The following is a 14,954-nucleotide window of genomic DNA, read 5'->3' as shown; positions in this document are numbered from 1 at the left end:
CTGCATAAGAATGACCTAGAAACCTTTTCCCCTCAGAATTATATATATTATATATGGAAAAGTTACTTTATTTTTTAGAAATGATAAGCATCCTCCCCAGCTATTCAGAGTACACTAGTTATATGTAATGATACATTTACGGTGCTGTACTGAAAATATAATACTTACACTTCACACCAGTGTAGGCTACAGGCTATAACAGACAGAAGACAGTTATCCCATACTCGGGAATCTCCTATAGCACCAGCCATTGATATTTTATAATATTTCAGTTGGTTTTCAGTCCTCACGCTCCACACTGTACCACTAGGCTGACCCACCCGAGAGAGAAAGGCTGACTTTGAAAAAAGTGCTGAGCTGCTTGATGTGCGGTTTTGGATTTATGAAATGAGTTTCTCCAAAAGCTCTGACCCCATCTCTAGGTAACACTGTTACGCTGCTTTACCCTTTGATGAAGCCCTCTGGACTTCTGGCTAAAGCGGGTTGAAGCCTCTTAGACCTCCTACACCTTCCTAGAGAAGACATGATCCTGATTTAGAGCCTGAATATGACTTTTAGCCTTAACAAGCACATTCTCCCATTCTCAGGAGACCTGGTTGAGCTTGTCCTGTTTCTCTAAATACCCTGCTGGCTCAGAAGAGACAGTTCATTCAGGACAGATACCGTTTTGCATCAAAATGGTCTAAGTCCCTCGTTAGTCAATCAGATTGGAACAACATGGAATAATTGTAACATTCACCAGATCGGAACAAGATGGAATCATTTAAACATCCGTCTTTTTTTAAAAAAATTTAAAGACAACAACATCAATTTGTTTGTAACTGGCTGCAGTGTCAAGACATTTCCAGTTGATGTAGGTTGCAAAGTTCATAGAAGAGTGCATTAGAATCTTTCTCTCCAGCCATGTTGTTCCAGCAGTAAATCAGTGCAGCTCTGTCTCTATCTGTCTGCAGAGGGAACAGTGTGGCCTGCCTGCTGACCTGCTACATCACACCACATCTGACTACCTGGACGTGTTAGAGCTGATCAAAGCTGACCAGCACAGACAGGGAATCAAAGTGACACCTTGCTTTTATGTAGAGTCTTCACAGATAAAGCCAGACACTGAGCCTGTCTGGCAGCTGGCTGGGTAGACCAGAGGGTTTAAAAACCCCTGTCTCAGCAGCACAGGGGATACTAGCCTGTCTACTCAACCAAGGCATCATCATCCTACAGGAGGCTAAAGGACACCATATCCACACCAGCTAGAGTGGCAATAAAAAGTATGTGAACCCTTTGGAAATACCTGGATTTCTGCATGTATTGGTCATAAATTTGATCTAATCTTCATTTAGGTCACAACAATAGACAAAGTCTGCTTAAACTAATAACACACAAACAATTATACGTTCATGTCTTTGTGTAAACATTCACAGTGCAGGGTGGGAAAAGTATGTGAACCCTCGGATTTAATAACTGGTTGACCCTCCTTTGGCCGCAATAACCTCGACCAAATGTTTTCTGTAATTGTGGATCAGACCTGCACAACGGTCAGGAGGAATTTTGGACCATTCCTCTTTACAAAACTGTTTCAGTTCAGCAATATTCTTGGGATGTCTGGTGTGAACTGGTCTCTTGAGGTCATGCCACAGCGTCTTAATCGGGTTGAGGTCAGGACTCTGACTGGGCCACTCCAGAAGACGTATTTTCTTCTGTTGAAGCCATTCCATTGTTGATTTACTTGTTTTGGGTCGCTGTCCTGTTGCATCACTCAACTTCTGTTGAGCTTCAATTGGCGGACAGATAGCCGAACATTCTCCTGCAAAAGGTCTTGATAAACTTGGGAATTCATTTTTCTATTGATGATAGCAAGCTGTCCAGGCCCTGAGGCAGCAAAACAGCCCCAAACCATGATGCTCCCTCCACCAAACTTTACAGTTGGGATGAGGTTTTGATGTTGGTGTGCTGTGCTGTGCCTTTTTTTCTCCACACATAGTGTTGTGTGTTCCTTCCAAACAACACAACTTTAGTTTCATCTGTCCACAGAATATTTTGCCAGTAGCGCTGTGGAACATCTAGGTGCGCTTTTGCAAACTTCAGACGTGCAGCTATGTATTTTTGGACAGCAGTGGCTTCTTCCGTGGTGTCCTCCCATGAACATCATTATTGTTTAGTGTTTTACGTATCGTAGACTCGTCAACAGAGATGTTATCATGTTCCAGAGATTTCTGTAAGTCTTTAGCTGACACTCTAGGATTCTTCTTCTTGAGCATTCTGCACGGTGCTCTTGCACTGTGATCTTTGCTGGATGGCCACTCCTAGGGAGAGTAGCAACAGTGCTGAACTTTCTCCCTTTATAGACAATTTATCTTACCGTGGACTGATGAACTTCAAGGCTTTTAGAGATACTTTTGTAACCCTTTCCAGTTTTATGCAAGTCAACAATTCTTAATCGTAGGTCTTCTAAGATCTCTTTTATTTGAGGCATGGTTCACATCAGGAAATGCGCCTTGTGAATAGCAAACTCAAATTTTGTGAGTGTTTTTTTATAGAGCAAGGCAGCGCTAACCAACATCTCCAATCTCGTCTCATCGACTGGACTCCTGATTCCAATGGGCTTTTGGAGAAGTCATTATTCTAGGGGTTCTAAATGATAGACAAGAAAAATACAATAATTTGTGTGTTATTAGTTTAAGCACACTCTGTTTGTCTATTGTTGGGACTTCAGATCAAATTTGATGACCAGTTTATGCAGCAATCCAGGTAATTCCAAAAGGTTCACATACTTTTCCTTGCCACTGTATATCTGTTCATCTTCTATATTTGCCAAGAGTGGATTGTGAGAATGATACTCCATGAGTTGTATTATTTGATATGCAGTACATAGCAATTGAATCACCGCACTGGGGCTTGATTAAATCCAGCTATGAGTGTCTAGGGTCAGAAGGATTGCACCGCACTGGGATTGCATTGTCATATCCAATGACTCATAACCATTAGTTTGTATTTTATTTGCGTTTCTATGTAGCTAGTACAGCTCCTCTTGAGGTCGAGAAGGACCTGTGCAAACATCCCTCAATGGCCCCAAAAACTAGTATGTCTCTCAATTAGCTTTCTGCTGAGGTAGCGAACCATTTGAACTGCCTTACAGGCTTGTTAACTGGCTGATGGCTGACATGAAATATCATCCTGTCACATAGATAAATACTGCTTGGAGCAGGCAGGGGTGTGGTGGAGGGGTTACGTGTGCTTGTCACTCTCTCTTGTAGTGAAGGGAGTGAGAGGCTGTCTGCTCCACAGGTGGTTGGTGGCACCTTAATTGGGGAGGACTGGCTCATGGTAATGGCTGGAATGGAGTAAAGGAATGGTATCAAACGCATGGTTTCCACTCCATTCACCTCCTTCCAGGCATAATCATAATCCATCATACCCTCAGCAGCCTCCTGTGGTCTTCTCACATGTAAGGTCACCTGTCAGAGATAGAGAGGAGAGGCCTCTGAGCTCCAGCAATCCACTGTGTCTCCAGATGGCTCAGACAGACACATGCACTCACTTCCCCACCTGCCACCACCCACTTCCTGCCTTAACACAGTACAGTACTGCCACCACCCACCTCCCACCACCCACCTCCCACCACCCACCTTAACACAGTACAGTACCTCCACCCGCGTTAACATGGTACAGTACTGCCACCATCCACCTCCTACCACATGCCTTAACACAGTACAGTACTGCCAGCATCCACCTCCTACCACCTGCCTTAACACGATACAGTACAGCCACCACCCACCTCCCACCACCCACCTTAACACAGTACAGTATTGCCACCATCCACCTCCTACCACCCGCCTTAACACGGTACAGTACAGCCACCATCCACCTCCTACCACCCGCCTTAACACAGTACAGTACAGCCACCACCCACCTTAACACAGTACAGTATTGCCACCATCCACCTCCTACCACCCACCTTAACACAGTACAGTACTGCCACCATCCACCTCCTACCACATGCCTTAACACAGTACAGTACTGCCAACATCCACCTCCCACCACCCACCTTAACACAGCACAGTACTGCCACCACCCACCTCCTACCACCCGCCTTAACATGGTACAGTACATCTACCACCCACCTCCCACCACCCACCTTAACACAGTACAGTACTGCCACCACCCACCTCCTACCAACCACCTTAACACAGTACAGTACTGTCACCACCCACCTCCTACCACCCACCTTAACATGGTACAGTACTGTCACCACCCACCTCCTACCACACACCTTAACATGGTACAGTACTGCCACCACCCACCTCCTACCACATGCCTTAACACAGTACAGTACTGCCAACATCCACCTCCCACCACCCACCTTAACACAGTACAGTACTGCCACCACCCACCTCCTACCACCCGCCTTAACATGGTACAGTACATCTACCACCCACCTCCCACCACCCACCTTAACACAGTACAGTACTGCCACCACCCACCTCCCACCACCCACCTCCTACCAACCACCTTAACACAGTACAGTACTGTCACCACCCACCTCCTACCACCCACCTTAACATGGTACAGTACTGCCACCACCCACCTCCTACCACCCAACTTAACACAGTACAGTACCTCCACCACCCACCTCCTACCACCCACCTTAACACAGTACAGTACCCCCACCACCCGCCTTAACATGGTACAGTACAGCCACCACCCACCTCCCACCACCCACCTTAACACAGTACAGTACCTCCACCACCCACCTGACCACCCGCCTTAACATGGTACAGTACTGCCACCATCCACCTCCTACCACCCACCTTAACACAGTACAGTACCCCCACCACCCGCCTTAACATGGTACAGTACAGCCACCACCCACCTTCCACCACCCACCTTAACACAGTACAGTACCTCCACCACCCACCTGACCACCCGCCTTAACATGGTACAGTACTGCCACCATCCACCTCCTACCACCCACCTTAACACAGTACAGTACCTCCACCAGCCACCTGACCACCCGCCTTAACATGGTACAGTACAGCCACCACCCACCTCCCACCTTAACACAGTACAGTACCTCCACCACCCACCTGACCACCTGCCTTAACACAGTACAGTACAGCCACCACCCACCTCCCACCACCCACCTCCTACCACCCGCCTTAACACAGTACAGTACTGCCAGCATCCACCTCCTACCACCAGCCTTAACACAGTACAGTACAGCCACCACCCACCTCCCACCACCCACCTCCTACCACCCGCCTTAACACAGTACAGTACTGCCAGCATCCACCTCCTACCACCTGCCTTAACACGATACAGTACAGCCACCACCCACCTCCCACCACCCACCTTAACACAGTACAGTATTGCCACCATCCACCTCCTACCACCCGCCTTAACACGGTACAGTACAGCCACCATCCACCTCCTACCACCCGCCTTAACACAGTACAGTACAGCCACCACCCACCTTAACACAGTACAGTACAGCCACCACCCACCTTAACACAGTACAGTATTGCCACCATCCACCTCCTACCACCCGCCTTAACACAGTACAGTATTGCCACCATCCACCTCCTACCACCCGCCTTAACACGGTACAGTACAGCCACCATCCACCTCCTACCACCCGCCTTAACACAGTACAGTACAGCCACCACCCACCTTAACACAGTACAGTATTGCCACCATCCACCTCCTACCACCCGCCTTAACACAGTACAGTATTGCCACCATCCACCTCCTACCACCCGCCTTAACACAGTACAGTACAGCCACCACCCACCTTAACACAGTACAGTATTGCCACCATCCACCTCCTACCACCCGCCTTAACACAGTACAGTATTGCCACCATCCACCTCCTACCACCCGCCTTAACACAGTACAGTATTGCCACCATCCACCTCCTACCACCAGCCTTAACACAGTACAGTACAGCCACCACCCACCTCCCACCACCCACCTCCTACCACCCGCCTTAACACAGTACAGTACTGCCAGCATCCACCTCCTACCACCTGCCTTAACACGATACAGTACAGCCACCACCCACCTCCCACCACCCACCTTAACACAGTACAGTATTGCCACCATCCACCTCCTACCACCCGCCTTAACACGGTACAGTACAGCCACCATCCACCTCCTACCACCCGCCTTAACACAGTACAGTACAGCCACCACCCACCTTAACACAGTACAGTATTGCCACCATCCACCTCCTACCACCCACCTTAACACAGTACAGTACTGCCACCATCCACCTCCTACCACATGCCTTAACACAGTACAGTACTGCCAACATCCACCTCCCACCACCCACCTTAACACAGCACAGTACTGCCACCACCCACCTCCTACCACCCGCCTTAACATGGTACAGTACATCTACCACCCACCTCCCACCACCCACCTTAACACAGTACAGTACTGCCACCACCCACCTCCTACCAACCACCTTAACACAGTACAGTACTGTCACCACCCACCTCCTACCACCCACCTTAACATGGTACAGTACTGTCACCACCCACCTCCTACCACACACCTTAACATGGTACAGTACTGCCACCACCCACCTCCTACCACATGCCTTAACACAGTACAGTACTGCCAACATCCACCTCCCACCACCCACCTTAACACAGTACAGTACTGCCACCACCCACCTCCTACCACCCGCCTTAACATGGTACAGTACATCTACCACCCACCTCCCACCACCCACCTTAACACAGTACAGTACTGCCACCACCCACCTCCCACCACCCACCTCCTACCAACCACCTTAACACAGTACAGTACTGTCACCACCCACCTCCTACCACCCACCTTAACATGGTACAGTACTGCCACCACCCACCTCCTACCACCCAACTTAACACAGTACAGTACCTCCACCACCCACCTCCTACCACCCACCTTAACACAGTACAGTACCCCCACCACCCGCCTTAACATGGTACAGTACAGCCACCACCCACCTCCCACCACCCACCTTAACACAGTACAGTACCTCCACCACCCACCTGACCACCCGCCTTAACATGGTACAGTACTGCCACCATCCACCTCCTACCACCCACCTTAACACAGTACAGTACCCCCACCACCCGCCTTAACATGGTACAGTACAGCCACCACCCACCTTCCACCACCCACCTTAACACAGTACAGTACCTCCACCACCCACCTGACCACCCGCCTTAACATGGTACAGTACTGCCACCATCCACCTCCTACCACCCACCTTAACACAGTACAGTACCTCCACCACCCACCTGACCACCCGCCTTAACATGGTACAGTACAGCCACCACCCACCTCCCACCTTAACACAGTACAGTACCTCCACCACCCACCTGACCACCTGCCTTAACACAGTACAGTACAGCCACCACCCACCTCCCACCACCCACCTCCTACCACCCGCCTTAACACAGTACAGTACTGCCAGCATCCACCTCCTACCACCAGCCTTAACACAGTACAGTACAGCCACCACCCACCTCCCACCACCCACCTCCTACCACCCGCCTTAACACAGTACAGTACTGCCAGCATCCACCTCCTACCACCTGCCTTAACACGATACAGTACAGCCACCACCCACCTCCCACCACCCACCTTAACACAGTACAGTATTGCCACCATCCACCTCCTACCACCCGCCTTAACACGGTACAGTACAGCCACCATCCACCTCCTACCACCCGCCTTAACACAGTACAGTACAGCCACCACCCACCTTAACACAGTACAGTATTGCCACCATCCACCTCCTACCATCCGCCTTAACACAGTACAGTATTGCCACCATCCACCTCCTACCACCCGCCTTAACACAGTACAGTATTGCCACCATCCACCTCCTACCACCCGCCTTAACACGGTACAGTACAGCCACCATCCACCTCCTACCACCCGCCTTAACACAGTACAGTACAGCCACCACCCACCTTAACACAGTACAGTATTGCCACCATCCACCTCCTACCACCCGCCTTAACACAGTACAGTATTGCCACCATCCACCTCCTACCACCCGCCTTAACACGGTACAGTACAGCCACCATCCACCTCCTACCACCCGCCTTAACACAGTACAGTACAGCCACCACCCACCTTAACACAGTACAGTATTGCCACCATCCACCTCCTACCACCCGCCTTAACACAGTACAGTATTGCCACCATCCACCTCCTACCACCCGCCTTAACACAGTACAGTACAGCCACCACCCACCTTAACACAGTACAGTATTGCCACCATCCACCTCCTACCACCCGCCTTAACACAGTACAGTATTGCCACCATCCACCTCCTACCACCCGCCTTAACACAGTACAGTATTGCCACCATCCACCTCCTACCACCAGCCTTAACACAGTACAGTACAGCCACCACCCACCTCCCACCACCCACCTCCTACCACCCGCCTTAACACAGTACAGTACTGCCAGCATCCACCTCCTACCACCTGCCTTAACACGATACAGTACAGCCACCACCCACCTCCCACCACCCACCTTAACACAGTACAGTATTGCCACCATCCACCTCCTACCACCCGCCTTAACACGGTACAGTACAGCCACCATCCACCTCCTACCACCCGCCTTAACACAGTACAGTACAGCCACCACCCACCTTAACACAGTACAGTATTGCCACCATCCACCTCCTACCACCCGCCTTAACACGGTACAGTACAGCCACCATCCACCTCCTACCACCCGCCTTAACACAGTACAGTACAGCCACCACCCACCTTAACACAGTACAGTATTGCCACCATCCACCTCCTACCACCCGCCTTAACACAGTACAGTATTGCCACCATCCACCTCCTACCACCCGCCTTAACACAGTACAGTATTGCCACCATCCACCTCCTACCACCCGCCTTAACACGGTACAGTACAGCCACCATCCACCTCCTACCACCCGCCTTAACACAGTACAGTACAGCCACCACCCACCTTAACACAGTACAGTATTGCCACCATCCACCTCCTACCACCCGCCTTAACACAGTACAGTACAGCCACCACCCACCTTAACACAGTACAGTATTGCCACCATCCACCTCCTACCACCCGCCTTAACACAGTACAGTACAGCCACCACCCACCTTAACACAGTACAGTATTGCCACCATCCACCTCCTACCACCCGCCTTAACACAGTACAGTACAGCCACCATCCACCTCCTACCACCCGCCTTAACACAGTACAGTACAGCCACCACCCACCTTAACACAGTACAGTACTACCACCATCCACCTCCTACCACCCGCCTTAACACAGTACAGTACTGCTACCATCCACTTGCTCTGCTAACAAGAAGGCTGCTTGCCGTATCCTCTGTGGCAGGTCTGGACAGTGTCTTATGGAGAGTCTTTGTGACGCCCCAGGCCCGGGGCTTTGTGGGGCTCTGTGTCCCATCCCAGTGACATGCTAAAGATGCAGGCTCCTGCTAGACCTGCTGCCTGATGAGGGGCTTTCTCTGTGTAGCTGTGTGAAGTGGAAGTGACAACTTGTGACACACTCAACGGGGTGGCAGAGAAGTAGAAAGAGAGTACACTTGACAGAGCTGAAGCACCTTGACACAGGACAGTCACGACACACACACACACACACACGCACACGCACACACACGCACACACACACACACACACACACAGTCTGGAGGGTTGTTTCAGGGTCTGTTGCATTGCTGCAGTGCAATATCTGGCAGGTACCTCAAGACTAATTCAATTTTTTTGGTCCGTCTTTGTTACCACCATAACTGCAAACTCTGCACAAGTGCATTGTAACTGGCCAGCTCCCCAAGGCAAGGGGGTAGAGATGGGAGGGGGGGGGGGCTCTGCTACTCCCCCCCAGCTTGTCTTGTTTGGCAGCCTGTCTTAGGAGGCCTGAGTCATTGGGGGCTACTCTGCTCTGCTGCAGTATACACATTGTAAGCTTGCCCGGGTAAGAGAAAGTGAGACATCATTTCATTCCACTCTAGCAGAGAAGCTCTATGCATATCACCAACCCTCCCCCGCCAGCCTCTTCCTCTCCTCCCAACCACCTGTACCTTTTCGTCCTTTGTTCATCCATCACGTCGACTGGATAGAGGAGGCTGCTGCTGTAGGGATTCTAGGTTGCTTCCCAGCACCACGGGTCCATTATAGCTCTGCATTATTATGTCAAACCTGTACAGTGGCTCAGCAGTATAGAAATGTGCTTTGTTAAAGTGATCTGGATAATTAAGTTTGAGGGAGCTTGGTTGGGATAGTTATGGTAAGGAGTAGTATGGTGTAGCCAGTAACATTCTCAAGCCAGCTACTGATACCACACTGTCATCCTCATTACCTAGCTCTCTGATCTCAGACGAGTTAGTGGCATGCTGGTATAACGCTAGTACAGTATCTCACAGTACCTATGATGTATGTTTTATTACTTTGTGAACATGCTTGCTGATGCTTTATGCATGTCATCCATATGTTTCAGGGGTCCTAATCCTTATGGGTACATACCTAGAGATTGTATTTATCCATTTATCCATTTACTTCATTTACTTCACCACAGACCTGTTTGACCTAGATGTTTTATCTCACAACCAGGACATATTTTTATGTCATCGACACCCTCCTAGTTCTGTGTGTTCTCTCATAACTGTATCGGGTTAATTGTTTGTGAAGGCCTTGTTTCAGGAGATGAAAGGGATATTTCCGTTCAAGCTGTGCTAGTGGGGTTTATGGAAAACATCAAACATACCTCAATTACTTTATTGCCTGTATACAGTAGCAGCACATAATGGAATATTTAGTCTTCTTTCACTGACATACAATATTCGCATAGAGAACGCATAAATGGATAATAAATCCATTTAAGTGCAGGCTGATGTACAGCCCAATAAACATTTAGTTAGAAATTAGGTCGATGAACTGTACCAAATGGCAATATTTCACAGCAGTAAAATAGAAAAGCTTGTATATGTCAAACCCTGATTTAGGAAAGGTATAGCTATAATGAATCTTATGTTATGATATATAAGTGAGCAAAAGAGTGCACCTGACCCAGCACCACAGTGTTCGCCACTAGCCAGTCAGTTTGGCTGCTGTACAGATGTAGGATCTTAATTTGATCACACTGTTGCAGGAGAACTTATAGTGTACAGTATTTAAGGTTTAAAAAGACTTCTGAAGTTTGTAATTTCCACTTGACTTGATTTGATTTTCCATTTTGAAAAATCTAGCAACCCCTACAAAATTGTCCATTAATTATAATCCACATAATAATTCACATTTCCTGCTGCTGCAAGATCATTTTCCTGCTTTAGCAAACTCAAATTAAGATCTTACATCTGTAATAAAAATATATATATTAGCCTCTTCCTATTAAGTGCTACTCAGCTAGCTAGCATTCGGCAGCCTCACAGTGTAGCTGTTACTGGCCTCTCTCCCTCTGTAGTTACAGGAACTCATGGAGCTATTTTTAATAAGCTCAGGGTGGCCCAGGGGGAATTGGAGAAGCTTGTCAATTATTAGGATACATAATGGGCCTGTATCTAGAGGCATACAGGGCTTATCATCAGCCTGTCTAGTGCAGCACTAGCGAGAGCATGAGTTCTGGGTAATGTGGACAACAAGAGTGTTGTCTAAGATCAGGATGGTAGCCAATGAGTGACAGGGTGGAAAATGTGACAAATTTGTCAGAGAGTTGGTGACTAGCCAGGAGTGACAGGAGTGGAAAGGGAGGGCTGGCATCAGCGGGAGATGAGAGAGTGGAAGAGAGAGTCAGACAGACCTGTGAGGAGCGAGTCAGACAGACCTGTGAGGAGCGAGTCAGACAGACCTGTCTTCAGCTGAAGACCAAAACAATCCTATTAAAGAGAGTGATGGAATGATAGACTCTGTCAGGGAAGGAACAGATCTTCAGGAAGCCACAAGAGTCTTAACAGTTTAATTCACCCTGAACTCACCTTTCCGTGTGTGAGCTAGGGTCCCACAGTGAGGCTTGACACAGTTGTACATGACACAGCCACGTCTCCTCACCCAATGGGACCGCTGTTTTGTTGGGCAAGGACATCTGGAGGATGTCATGAGGAGGAGGATGGGACGGGGAGAGGGGAGGAGAGACTTAGGGGGGAAGGGAGAGACCGGTGCCAAAGGCACATAGGGTCAGACAGGAAGTGACCACTCTCTCTCCGTTTCCTGTCAGGAAGAGCATAGAGGGTCGGGTCACACGGAGAGCATCAACAACTCAGCCTCAGTCTTTGGGCTGGAGCCATTATATATACAACAGTAAATTACTGCATGAGACAGACAGCCATATAAGGTGCTGCGAGGTTGTTCATGCTGTATTTGAGTGGAGCTTCCTGTTATGGTTCCATGTGATTCCTGCACTGTTCTGACCTTCACTCACTCTTTGAGGCCCTATCTAACCCCAGTCACTACCACAGCATAGAAATGCGCACAGTAGACCAGATACAGTCCCTCAGCTAGAGGGTTAGCGCTTGTCTGTTCGACGTTCCCATGTTTCTTTTTTTGCCAGTTTATATCTGTCACGCCCTGATCTGTTTCACCTGTTCCTGTGATTGTCTCCACCCCCTCCAGGTGTCGCTTATTTTCCCCAGTGTATTTATCCCTGTGTTTCCTGTCTCTCTGTGCCAGTTCGTCTTGTATGTTCCAAGTCAACCAGCGTGTTTTTCCTGTACTCCTTTTTGCTATTCTCCTTTTTCTAGTCCTCCCGGTTTTGACCCTTGCCTGTTTCTGGACTCTGTACCTGCCTGCCTGACCATTCTGCCTGCTTTGACCACAAGCCTGTCTGCCACTCTGTACCTCCTGGACTCTGAACTGGTTTTGACCTTTTTGCCTGTCCACGACCATTCTCTTGCCTACCTCTTTGGATTATTAAATAATGTAAGACTCCAACCATCTGCCTCCTGTGTCTTTATCTGGGTCTCGCCTTGATAAAATCCTGAGGTTTATATGTGAGGTATATGATTTATGGTCTGGAATAGGAAGGGTAATGTATTCACAAATTGGCCCCTGGTGAGAGATTATTCCTCATGGGAATGTCATGGCCCTACATCATATCCTGTTGGAGTAATTTGCTGTAATAACCAGGTAACATGATTTCCAATCAAACCTCCATTTGGACATGTCACCGTTTACAGAATATATTTTAGTAATTGTGTGTATGTTCTCTACATTAGCCTCCATTAGGGCCTATGAAAACCTAATTGGCTCTTAAAGGAAGATAATGTTTATAGGGCCCTATAAATCTGGGATACAGAACTCGGACAGAGTCCAGACATTAAATCGTAATTCAACAAAATAAAAAAAATGAATTGAACTTAGTAAGGAAATCAACTAAATGTATTGAAAATGAATTAATTTGCCAAAATGTATCATAAGACATGAACAGAATGCATCAGTGATTCGTATTTCCTGCAACTTCCTGAAGAGGCGATGAGAATCCCCCGTCTGTGTAGCCGAGGCTAATGAAAAGTCTTCTGGTAGATGGAAAAGGCTTTCCCGAACACCTTCTCAATTAAATGTTAACTAGCTACAATGTAGCCTATGCCAACCTGGCAGAATTATATCATGATTATTTGCATCAATCCAGTTGGTATTTGTTTAGCAAACTCTACCAACACATGTGCGCTACAAAACCACCCGCTAAAAAACACGCTGGAATTAAAGGGTTACTACACCCAACAATGTAAATAAAATAACAAAATATCCTAGACCTCAAAAGTGGTCCCCTGATGTGGTTTAAACATTGTTGTGGATTTTAGAACATCCAAATGTGTCGTTTTTCTGTTTCTTTCTTTAAAGTGTGATTTTCTTTTAGGGTGGAAACCTGAAAAAACAAGGGAAAAGGAAACCTTGAAAAACAAAACAGATTTTTATAGGGCCCTATGTTTATATTTCCTTGGTGAAGCTAAATTGATGCCCAGCAGATAAAAAGTCTCCACATCATCAAATATTTATAAGGCAAGTGTTAGTTAACTCAGCGTTTAACAAGAGAGTGTGGTGCTGCTACACACCCATTGAGAGGGTCTGAGACGTGAGAACACACACACATGCACGCACGCACGCACGCACGCACACACACACCGCCTAACAGGGAGAAAGAGAGAATGTGTGTCTGCTGCATGTTAATGTGTCCCACGGGAGAGAACACTAAGTGATAAAAGCCTACTCTGTAGAAGAGCTGTTCACTCCATCTCATCCTCTATCCCCACCTGAGGCTCTGGGTATACTACTGTAAATCAACGTGCTGGATGAGTAATTGGTAGTCAGGAGTGAATAAGTGATACAGTGAGTGAGCTCATTGAATGGATGAAACAGTGGAAGCTATGAGTGAGTGAGTGTGAATTGGTGAGTTTTATCCTAACATCAGGCATGGGAAGTGATGCATGAGGGAGAGAGTGAAGAGAGTGTGTGTGTGTGTGGAGGAAATTGAAAGTCAATCAATAGACCACCGAGGCAAGGAGAATGAGGGAAGGAATGGATGACTGACTGCCTGGGGAGGTGAGTGACAGAGGCAGCTGGCTGTGTGTCTGTGTGCAGAGGTTCTCAGCAGCCTTCCAAATGAAATGAGCTGCCAAGCCAAGTCCTTTAGCACAGTTTGCGGCAGGGATTCAAGGTCAGTGCTGTTGATTCTGCTGATGCGTTTTATTCTCTGGTGCCAGTGATGCTGTGCTGTGTGTCTGGGGGAGACAGCCTTTTACGCCAGCCTTTCCCCCCACCACACACACGTCCTTCCTTCCATTATCACCCCGGTGCTCCACTGCAAGTTAGTGTGCATTTAGCTGTTAAATGAAATGGGGGAAGGGTGGTGGTGGCGGTCCTAGCCGTAGAGCCTGGATACCCTGGCTGGTGTGCTGTGTAGCAAGCAGGAGATGGATGGGGAGAGGTGTCCTGATTTCTCATGTGACCACAGTAATTGTGTT

At 48.3% G+C, this 14,954-nt stretch overlaps 1 protein-coding gene across 3 annotated transcripts in view; it reads left to right on the top strand.

The window, feature by feature from the left end:
* Positions 1-14,954, top strand: part of LOC110535943 (E3 ubiquitin-protein ligase DTX1) — a 76,159-nt gene that overhangs the window by 27,576 nt on the left and 33,629 nt on the right. The window lies entirely within an intron of this gene.

Source organism: Oncorhynchus mykiss, chromosome 11 (assembly GCF_057628025.1).
Source record: "Oncorhynchus mykiss isolate SJ-2025 chromosome 11, ASM5762802v1, whole genome shotgun sequence".
NCBI lineage: Eukaryota > Metazoa > Chordata > Actinopteri > Salmoniformes > Salmonidae > Oncorhynchus > Oncorhynchus mykiss.
The sequence above is the reverse complement of the archived record's forward strand: the minus strand, read 5'-3'. Positions and strand labels throughout refer to the sequence as shown.